Below are 11,143 nucleotides of genomic sequence, written 5' to 3'. Positions count from 1 at the left end.
CGCAAGGCCCCACAGCCGGCTTCCAGCAGCCGGCAGGTCGCGACAGTTGAAGCCCAGCAGCCGGATGGGCAGCCTCTGCCCAAGCGACAGAAAGGCAGCAAGCCCAACTGGTTGCCGGCCTTCTCCTACGAGCAGACTCTGGATGGACCTTGCAAGTTCCATAGCGGCGCGAAGCCGTCGAATCACACCACCCGGAAGTGCCACTGGATCACCAGGATCGCCAAGGGAGACGGCCTCCTACCTCCCCCGCCTGCTGGGCAGCCGCCTCCGCCCCAGCAGCCGGCTGTCAGGCCAGTCGGCGCAGTACAAGACGAATACCCTGAAGAACACGGAGCATACATGGTGTTTACCAGTATGGCTGATGATCGACGCAGCAGGCGGCTGCAGCGACAAGAGGTGAATGCAGTAGCATCAGAGACACCAGAGTTCATGCACTGGTCCGAGAAGCCTATCAGCTGGAGCAGGGCTGACCACCCAGAGGTGATGCCGAGTCCGGGCTCCTATGCCTTGGTCTTGGATGCCACCTTTGCTACGGATAGACGAGGCGTGTTTCTCGCGAGTTCTGATAGACAGAGGCAGCAACATCAATATCCTATACAAGGACACCATGGAGAAGTTAGGAATCAAGCAAAGACAGCTTCAGAACAGCCGGACTGTGTTCCACGGCATTGTTCCTGGGCTTTCCTGCTCACCAATCGGCAAGATCCTGATGGACGTCCTCTTTGGAGACAAAGATCACTTCCGCCGAGAGTCGGTTTGGTTTGAGGTGGTGGACCTTGAGAGCCCATACCATGCGCTACTCGGCCGACCCGCCTTGGCCAAGTTCATGGCGGTCCCCACTATGCCTACCTCAAAATGAAGATGCCCAGTTCCAGGGGAATTCTGACTGTAGCCGGTGACTACCGGAAGTCGTCTGCCTGTGCGGCTGAGAGAAGTCGGCTAGCCGAGTCCCTGGTGATCGCGGCCGAGAAGCGGCTCCTTGAGCAAGTTGTGGCGATGGCCAGCAAGCAGCCAGAGGTATCGCCCAACCCAAAGGAGTCGGAGGCTGAGGGTTCGTTCAAGCCGGCCAGAGAGACAAAGAAGATACCCTTGGATCTGGAGCACCCAGAGAGGTACGCAGTCGTAGGTGCAAACCTCGACAGCAAATAGGAAGGCGAGCTTGTCGATTTCCTCTGTGAGAATCGGGACATCTTCGCATGGTCCCCCAAAGACATGCCAGGTGTACCGACGGAATTCGCTGAGCACAAGTTACATGTCCGATCTGATGCAAAGCCGGTTAGGCAGCCCCTGCGCCGCCTATCAGAAGAGAAGAGAAGAGTTGTCGGAGAAGAGATAGCCCGACTCCTAGCAGCCGGCTTCATTATGGAAGTATTCTTTCCAGAGTGGCTAGCCAATCTGGTCCTGGTACTGAAGAAGAACAAGCAGTGGCGAATGTGTATTGACTACACGAGCCTCAACAAAGACTGCCCCAAGGACCCGTTTGCTCTACCAAGAATTGATCAGGTGATAGACTCCACCGCCGGATGCGAGCTGTTGAGCTTTTTGGATGCATACTCAGGATATCACCAGATCAAGCTGAACCCGACTGACAGACTGAAGACCGCCTTCATCACGCCGTTTGGAGCCTTCTGCTACCTCACCAAGACGTTCGGCTTGAGGAATGTCGGCGCCACCTTTCAGCGTTGCATGCAGAAGTGCCTCCTCAAGCAGCTCGGCAGGAACGCCCACGTCTACGTGGACGACGTGGTGGTGAAGACGGAAAAGCATGGAACACTGCTGGAAGACCTCAAGGAGACCTTTGAGAACCTGCGCCGATTCCAAATCAAGCTCAACCCCGAGAAGTGTGTCTTCGGGGTACCAGCCGGCCAGCTCCTTGGCTTCCTGGTCTCTGAACATGGCATAGAATGCAACCCTGTAAAGATCAAGGCCATTGAGAGAATGGAGGTACCCGGCCGACTACTGGATGTGCAAAAGTTCACCGGCTGCTTGGCGTCCATCAGCCGATTCATCAGTCGGCTGGGCGAGAAAGCTCTCCCCTTATACCAACTCATGAAGAAGACCACTTTTTTTGAGTGGAACCATAAGGCGGATGAAGATTTTCTCCAGTTGAAGAAGATGCTGACTACTCCACCCGTCCTGGCGGCTCCGACTCCTAAGGAACCTATGCTCCTGTACATCGTCGCCACCAGCCGGGTAGTCAGCACGGTCATTGTAGTGGAACGCAAGGAGGAAGGCAAGGCACTACCTGTCCAGAGACCGGTATATTACCTGAGCGAAGTACTGTCGACCTCCAAGAAGAACTACCCCCACTACCAGAAGATGTGCTATGGCGTACACTTTACTGCCAAGAAATTGAAGCCTTACTTTCAAGGGCATACGATCACTGTGGTCTGCACGGCCGCACTCGCCGAGATCATCGGAAGCCGAGATGCTTCTGGCCGAGTGGCCAAGTGGGCCATAGAGCTGGCTCCCTACACCATCCACTACCAGCCCCGCACCTCCATCAAGTCACAAGCACTGGCCGACTTTCTCGTCGACTGGGCCGAGACCCAGTACCTACCTCCAGCGCCTGACTCCACCCATTGGCGGATGCATTTCGACGGCTCCAAGATGCGCACTGGCTTGGGAGCCTTCGTCGTCCTCACCTCTCCTAAAGGCGCCAAGCTCAAATACGCACTGCAAATACATTTTGCCGCCTCCAACAACATCGCAGAGTATGAGGCGCTTATTCACGGGCTCCGGCTTGCCAAAGAACTTGGCATTCACCGGATCTTGTGTTATGGCGACTCGGACTTAGTGGTCCAATAGTCAACTAGCGACTGGGACGCCAAAGATGCGAACATGGCGAGTTACCGTTTCCTCGTGCAGCAACTCAGTGGGTATTTCGAGGGATGCGAGTTCCTCCATGTGCCAAGAAATGACAACAACCAAGCAGACGCCTTGGCACGAATCGGCTCTACCCGCCAAGCAATACCATCCAGCGATGCCCTTCAACACCTCCTCAAGCGGTCTGTGAAGCCTTCACCAGAATCAGACTCCATCTTTGTGCCGGATCCTCCCGAAGAGGTCGGATCCGACTCCAGAGCCCCGGCAGACGGTATGGGGATTTTGGCAGATGGCTCCAAAGCCGGCACAGTCGAGGCCGGCCCAGGGACCACAGTACCCGGCCCGGGGACTACGGCGGCGGACTCGAAGACTCCAGAACTCGGCCCAAGAGCCGCGCTAGTCGGCCTGAGGACTTCATTAACCCAGCAAGCGGTTGTTGACTCCAACCCACCGCCTCAAAGCCCAACCGCCCTCATCCAAGTCGCAGTTCTGGCAGTCGAAGAAATAGCAGCACCCTCATGGGCCCAGCCCATCCTCAAATTTCTAGTGAGCAAAGAGCTGCCGACTGATGAGACCTCAGCTCGGCAAGTACAACGCCGAGCGGCAGCCTACACCATAGTCAACAGAGAGCTGGTCAGGCGCAGCGTCACTGGTGTCTACCAGCGCTGCGTAGAGCCAGAGCAAGGCCAAGCAATTCTCAAAGACATCCATCAAGGCGAGTGCGGCCACCATGCGGCTTCAAGAGCACTCGTCGCAAAAGCCTTTCGACATGGTTTTTTCTGGCCGACTGCCTTAGAAGAGGCCAAGGAATTGGTACAAAAATGCAAAGGGTGCCAGAAGTTCAGCTCCAAGCCACACCAGCCGGCTTCTGCACTCAAGACCATCCCCATTGCCTGGCCTTTCGCAGTTTGGGGTCTAGACATGGTGGGACCATTCAAGACAGCACGAGGTGGCTTAACTCACTTACTTGTCGCAGTGGACAAGTTCACCAAGTGGATAGAAGCGAAGCCAATCAAGAAACTGAATGGTCCGACTGTCGTGACTTTCATCTCCGATATCACAATTCGGTACGGCATACCACACAGCATCATCACCGACAACGGATTTTTTTTTGCCAAAGGCGCCTTGGCCCGTTTTTGCGCAACACAGGGCATCCGACTGGACCTAGCGTCTGTCGCCGATCCACAGTCAAACGGCCAGGTGGAGCGAGCAAACGGTCTCATCCTGTCCGGCACCGAACCCCGGCTGATCGAGCCTCTGGAGCGCTCAGCTGGCTGCTGGCTCGACGAGCTGCCAACCGTCCTCTGGAGTCTGCGCACGACTCCAAACAAGTCAACCGGCTTCACGCCTTTCTTCCTTGTCTACGGTGCCGAAGCCGTCATCCCAATGGACATAGAGTTCGACTCCCCACGAGTCACCATGTACACCGAGGAGGGAGCAGAAGAAGCATGTCAAGACGGCATCGATCTGCTGGAAGAGGGCCGGCTATTGGCACTCAGCCGGTCCAGCATCTACCAGCAGAGCCTGCGCCGATACCACAACAGGAAGGTCAAGACAAGATCTTTCCAAGAAGGTGAGCTTGTGCTCCGACTGATCCAGCAAACAGCCGGCCAGCACAAGCTGTCGGCGTCTTGGGAAGGCCCTTTCATCATCAGCAAAGTGCTGGGCAACGACTCCTACTACCTGATTGACGCTCAGAAGCCCCGAGCACGCAAGAGGGACGACTCCGGCAAGGAGACAGAGCGGCCATGGAATGCAAATCTCCTCCGAAGATTTTACAGTTGATGCAGTATGTACCATTCTACCTTTTGTATTAAAGTACCAAGACTTTGGGCCCCCCGAGACGAGCTCGGGGACTGCCCTCTTTTGTCTGTATGATAAAAAATATGCCTACAAGTATGTTACTCTTTGTTATGCCGCTTGGCACCGGGCTCGACAAGTCGGCCCAGGGACTTGCCGCCTCGCACTATGAAATGCTTCCTGCAGCCGGACAAGTAGTGTGTAACGCCTAAACCGTCTCCTGTCAGAAGCCGCAGCTCGCAGAGCGACTGTACGGTGGGCAGGAGTAAAGTAGAATGGGCGTTCACATGAAAAATAGCTAAGGATTCAAAGCATAAAACATAGCTCAAGACGGCTTACAACCTTTTTTCGCAAACCGACTCTTGGATAGTCGGATTGCCGCCTTCTATTCAACTTGCTCAAAAACTCTTAAAAATGGCTAAGTACTTGCCTTCCCAAAGTAGCCAAGCATTTGATCCAGCGGCAGTCCGCAGAGCGACTGTCCGATTGGCAAGGCAGGCAACTAAGGGAAAGCGGCAAAGGAAAAAAGCCAAAAGAGCAATGAGCAAGAAAAGATAGAATTCGGATAAATATTTACATAACATAGGCCCTTGGCCGAATCTTCGAGCAGAAGTTCAAAATACACCCTGCGGGTGGAATTGTGCAAATTAACAAGTTCTTCAAAGACTACTAAAGCAGATAAAATAAAGATAAGGCGGCAGCTTAAGAAGCAGCAGACGGATTCAGAGGGTCGGAGGAGGCGGCAGCGTCAGGCGTTGGGGCGGCCGGCTGGGTAGTCTCGGCTTGATCGCCTCCGGCGGCAGTCGGCTCGGTCACACGCGGCTCGTTGCTCGAGGCGCGGTCGAGCTGAGGCTGGCCGTCTGCTCTATCTTCTGGTGCTTCCGTCCCGCCTCCGTCATCTGCCTCGCCTTCCTCCTCAACGCTGGAGCCGATCACCTCCGCCGAGTCCTCGTCGTAGTCTGGGTTCATCCCAAACCACTCCGGCGGTACCTCCTCGCCATCTTCAGACCGCTCGGGGATGAAGATGCTGGTGTCGGTGTACTCAGCGATCGCCACGGCACGCTTGACGAGGGCGTCTTCCGCGGCTGCCAGCTCCGGCTAGGCCTCTGATCAGAGGGTGGCCAGCCGGTCTAGATCTAGCCCCGGATACCACGCCTTGACAAACTCCAAGGCCCGACGTGCTCCAGCTAGGGCCGAGGAACCCTTCCAGGCCTTAAGACAACCAGCCGCGACCTCTAGCCAGTCGGCAGTTAGTCTAGGGGTGCGCGGAGCCTGCATGTCCGGCCACAGGGCGGCAATCGACTGGGCGCCGACACGTTGAAGCCGGCGCAACATCCAGTGAGTCGGCCGAAGGTGAGCCTCGATGCTCAGAATATGCTCATCAAGGGTTCGGGGGGCGTCGGCGGCGATCTCTGCACCTTCCGCCCTCCGACCTTCACGTTCAGCCTCGATGGCTTGGATGGCGGTCTGCGAGTGCCCAGGGAAGAAGTCTGCCAAGACGGAAGAAATGAAGAAGCAAGTCAAAAACCAGGAGTCGGCACGACTTATAATCGGCAGCTCGAAGAAAGAAAGTAAAGAAACTCACCATCAACGATGTCTTCAATCTCATGGAAGCCGGAGTCCAGCATCGCCTCCTTGTCAGTCCAGGAGGAGCGCTCGCTCGCGAACTCGACCAGGAGGGCGGTTTCCGTCTCTTCCGCCTCCTTTCGTGTCTTCGCAAGCAGCTCCCTCTGCTCTGCCAATTGAGTAGCCAGCAGATCGCGCTCTGTGGCGAGCTTGCTGCATTCCTCCCCCTTGGTGCGCAATGCGGAGTTGGCTTCGCTCAGCTGCTGTTGAAGAGCAGCGTTGGCTCCTGAAGAGAAGGAAGAAAGAAGGCGTTAAGTCGTCAATAAAGAAGGTCGCCGGGGAGATCCGGCCCGACTGCTCAGCAGTCGGCCCGAATCTCAGGGACTACAGTCCGCGGGTGCGCTAGCGCGCCCCCGCAAAGAAGAAAAATGACTTACTCCGGCTCTCCGACAAGTCAGCGGTCCGCTTGCCCAGCTCTTCAACGTTACGGTTGAAGGCAGTAACGCCGAGGTTGTGGTAGTCCTACGACAAGTGTTTCAGACAAAGGTTAATACCCGGAGCTCACCAATTGGAGTTCCGGGCCGCCTGCTCAGCAGCCGGCCTAAAACTCGGGGACTACACCCAGTGGGTGCGCTGGCGCGCCCCCACAGAGAGGAACAAGAAAACAAGGACCAAAGAAAAAACATACCCGGACGGCTGCCCGTGATGCCAGGTACGCCTTGGTGCAGTTCTGGAGGGCGTCGCCCTCAGCTCGAAGCTTCACCTGGACGTCCGAAAGCGCCTGGTTCAGCGGCCCTGTGTCGCCTCCTCCCACCCACCCAATGGGCGCGGCGCTCGTCGCTTCAGCGTCTGGGATCACCGAGCTGGCGGTGCCGGCCTCCAGGGGGCGGGGTGCCGAGGTCGCCTTCTCAAGACGGCGGCGCGTTGGCGAGCCGACTTGAAGGAGTAGCCTCGCCACGGCCTCATCTTCAGTCGGCGGCACCGGAGGGTCCGCTGGCTGTTTGCCCTGCGTGCTCCCAGACGGCGGGGGAGGCGGCGGCAGAACGATCATGTCCGGCGTAGAGGAGTCACCGCCTTCCCTCTCCAGGACGGGGTTCTCGCTGCCGGCTCCCCCAGTCTGCCCCGTGAACTCCGGAGGCGGCGGCTCAGAGTTCAGCGGGGGGACGAACACTGCCGATTGGCGGCGCGTGGCCACCTCAGCCTGCCACTTCGTCGCGGCGAATGCTTCGGCCTCCTCCAGTTCGTCGCGGAGGCCTCCGCCTTATCGGCCTCCGCCTTCTCCAGGCGGGCGGCCTCTTCCTCGTTGCGCTTCTCCTGCGCATTCCGCTCCGTCGCTTCCCTGAGGTCGGCAGCAGGGTCAATCCGCCGAGTGGTGGCGGACGTCTCCGCTGACTCCATGACGGAGGCGGCGGCAACCCTCTCAAGAGTAAGGGGAGCCCTGAAGCAAGGGAAGCAAGTAAAAGACTCAGACAAAGCTGCAGAGAAATAATAAAGCGTTGAGATGGAATACTCACGCGGAGACCAGTGGCGGCTTCTTCACTTCCTTATGGAAGCGGATGGCCTTCGCAGCCGCCTCGTCCCGCCGGGTCGCCGCAGCCGAACCCTTGGGCTTCTTCGGCCGACTGCCAAACAAGGTCGGCACGGCCCTATGCTTCTTCCCGCCGCCTGGAGCACCAGGCGCGGCAGAAGAGCCTGCGCCAGGCTGGCTGGCTCCTGGCCGATGACGGGGGGCGACTTCCCCCTCGGCCTCATCGTCAGGCCAGTCGGCGAAAGTGGCCGAAGGCCTGGAGCCGCCTGCTGCTCCTCCTCCTCCTCCCTTCGCGTCGTCTTCCAAGGCCGTCGCTCCCAGATCGGGGTCGTCTTCGTCGCTCTCTACACGGTCAGCAAGGAACTCGTGGGCCGGCCCCGTGGTGCCGGCTGATGGATGGAGGAGGGGATTCTGACCAAAGCCGACTGGTCAGACCGCATAAAACAAACTCGGCAAGAAAGAAGACAATCCAAAGAAAGAAAGAAAAGGAAACTCACTTCGGGCGGGGGGTTGGCGCGGGAGTACGGCTCCTTGCCGAACCGCCAATCCTCCAGGAGCTTGCTGTCTAAGAGGTAGTTCACCATGTAGGCCACCTCCTCGTGAGGCATGTCCTTGGTGCACATCCGACTCGGATCACGGTGCCCGCTCATTTGGCATATCATGTGGGGGCGACCTTGGAGTGGGAGAACTCAGCGCGCCATGAAGGCGGCCAGCAGGTCTGGACCAGTCAAGCCCTCCGACTGCGTCAGCACTCGGAGTCGCGTGACGGTGCTGGCATGTAGGCGTCAGCGACTTGGCCCGGAACGACCAGTTGGGCAGTCTCCCAGCCGCCGGGCCGGCTTCGAAAGCCAGCAGGTTGACCAGTCGCCCCTCGCTGAGACGCTCCTGACGTAGAAGTACGATCGCTGCCACATCTTCACCGACTTTATTAGCGAGATGGTGGGGAAGGGGTTATCGGCCCCCAACCTTCGCAGGCGATGAAAGCGCCGCATTGAGCTGGCACGCCTGCAGCCTGGGTGCCGAGCTTGGAGAAGAAGAACTCCCTCCAGAGCTCGAGGGTGGGGAGGACTCCGAGGAAGCCTTCGCACAAGGCCACGAAGGCGGACAGCAGAACCACCGTGTTGGGCGTGAGGTGGTGCGGCTGGAGGCCGTAGAACTCCAGAAAGGAGAGGAAGAAGCTGCTCGCCGGCAGCCCCAACCCGCGCAAGCAGTGCGAGCGGAAGACGACCCACTTGCCATCCTGCGGCGCGGGGGAAATCTCCCCCCTCGACGCAAGACGCACCCGCACGTAATCTTCGCCGGGGAGCCGACGAGTCTTGCGGAGGAACTCAATATGGTCGTCGTGAACTTCTGATCTGTCCCAGGTGCCGAAGCGCACCGGGGGAGGCGCGGCGGCAGAAGAAGAACTCATCACGAGCTGATCGCTGCGGTGTTCGTCGAGGCTTGGGCACGCGGCGGAGCAAAGAAGAAGGAGGAGGAGAAGAGCAAGGAGTAGTGAGAAGGAGGGGCGCGCGTGCTCTGCCGCGCCCCCCTTTCCCCTACTTATAGCCTCATTAGCTGCAAAGCCGAGGGGGCGGTCGTGGGATTTACTGCGCCCACGACCCCACGACCCCCACGTTTCCACGACAAAGTTACTGCGTGGAGTAACTCCACGGGAATCCCAACCGTCCGCCTGGGCCACAACGAATCTGCTCGGGCGCCGAGGCGCGATAGTGCCAGGCCCCACCTACGGGCCTGTCCCATCGCGCGCGTAGGCTGGCAGAACGGCCCCATGATCAAGCCCGCGTCATCAGAAGCACGGCTACAGTAATCAGCAGCCGACAAGACCCGCCCGCGGCGGACGCGGCCTGTCGGCTCCGTACCTGGCCAGTCGGCGGGGCCCACCAGCCGGTGTGCCCCAGCAGCCAGCGGAGAAGACGGAGGCCAGAGGCACTGACGGCTGGGTCCGCGTCCAGCCAGATTACCATTGTACCCCTGGGGGGTAGGCCTATATAAACCCCCCAGGGCGCCCATGCAAAGGGTTGGAATCCATTAGCTCTAGACCCGATCACATAGGAGGGAGAGAGCTAGCCTTGTCCTCTCCTACCTCCAGGAAACAACTCAAGGAGCAATCGTGTAAACACCTTGCCGTAGTGATCATGCGGAGACCCCGTAGAGCAGCAGTAGGGGTATTATCTCCCCGGAGAGCCCTGAAGCTGGGTAAGATTCGCCGGCATGCATGTCTACGCCTCATCCCGTTTCCAGGCACCGGCGACGTTCTACTCACCCCCACCATGATAAGCCATCCTTTGGCATATGTCGCACCCAACCCCCAACATGAAGTTAATATTTCAAGCAAATGCCCGGATTGAGAGATATGAAGTCTCCAATAAGTTCTATAGCTGCAAGATGGAGGAGAATAGTTCTGTCAGTGAACATATACTCAAAATGTCTGGGTATCATAATCACTTGACTCAACTGGGAGTTAATCTTCCTGTTGATAGTGTCATTGACAGAGTTCTTCAATCACTGCCACCAAGCTACAAGAGCTTCATGATGAACTATAACATGCAAGGGATGGATAAGACGATTCCCGAGCTCTTTGCAATGTTAAAGGCCGCGGAGGTAGAAATCAAGAAGGAGCATCAAGTGTTGATGGTCAACAAGACCGCCAGTTTCAAGAAAAGGGGCAAAGGGAAGAAGAAGGGGAACTTCAAGAAGAACAGCAAGCAAGTTGGTGCTCAGGAGAAGAAACCCAAATCTGGACCTAAGCCTGAAACTGAGTGCTTCTACTGCAAGCAGACTGGACACTGGAAGCAGAACTGCCCCAAGTATTTGGCAGATAAGAAGGATGGCAAGGTGAACAAAGGTATATGTGATATACATGTTATTGATGTGTACCTTACTAGAGCTCGCAGTAGCACCTGGGTATTTGATACTGGTTCTGTTGCTGTTATTTGCAACTCGAAACAGGGACTACAGATTAAGCGAACACTGGCGAAGGATGAGGTGACGATGCGCGTGGGAAATGGTTCCAAAGTTGATGTGATCGCAGTCGGCACGCTACCTCTACATCTACCTTCGGGATTAGTATTAGACCTAAATAATTGTTATTTGGTGCCAGCGTTGAGCATGAACATTATATCTGGATCTTGTTTGATGCGAGATGGTTATTCATTTAAATCAGAGAATAATGGTTGTTCTATTTATATGAGTAATATCTTTTATGGTCATGCACCCTTGAAGAGTGGTCTATTTTTTATGAATCTCGATAGTAGTGATACACATATTCATAATGTTGAAGCCAAAAGATGCAGAGTTGATAATGATAGTGCAACTTATTTGTGGCACTGCCATTTAGGTCATATCGGTGTAAAGTGCATGAAGAAACTCCATACTGATGGACTTTTGGAATCACTTGATTATGAATCACTTGGTACTTGC

This window comes from Triticum aestivum, chromosome 3A (genome assembly GCF_018294505.1).
Source record: "Triticum aestivum cultivar Chinese Spring chromosome 3A, IWGSC CS RefSeq v2.1, whole genome shotgun sequence".
In the NCBI taxonomy this organism is placed as follows: Eukaryota; Viridiplantae; Streptophyta; class Magnoliopsida; order Poales; family Poaceae; genus Triticum; species Triticum aestivum.
This window is presented reverse-complemented; position numbering follows the sequence as displayed.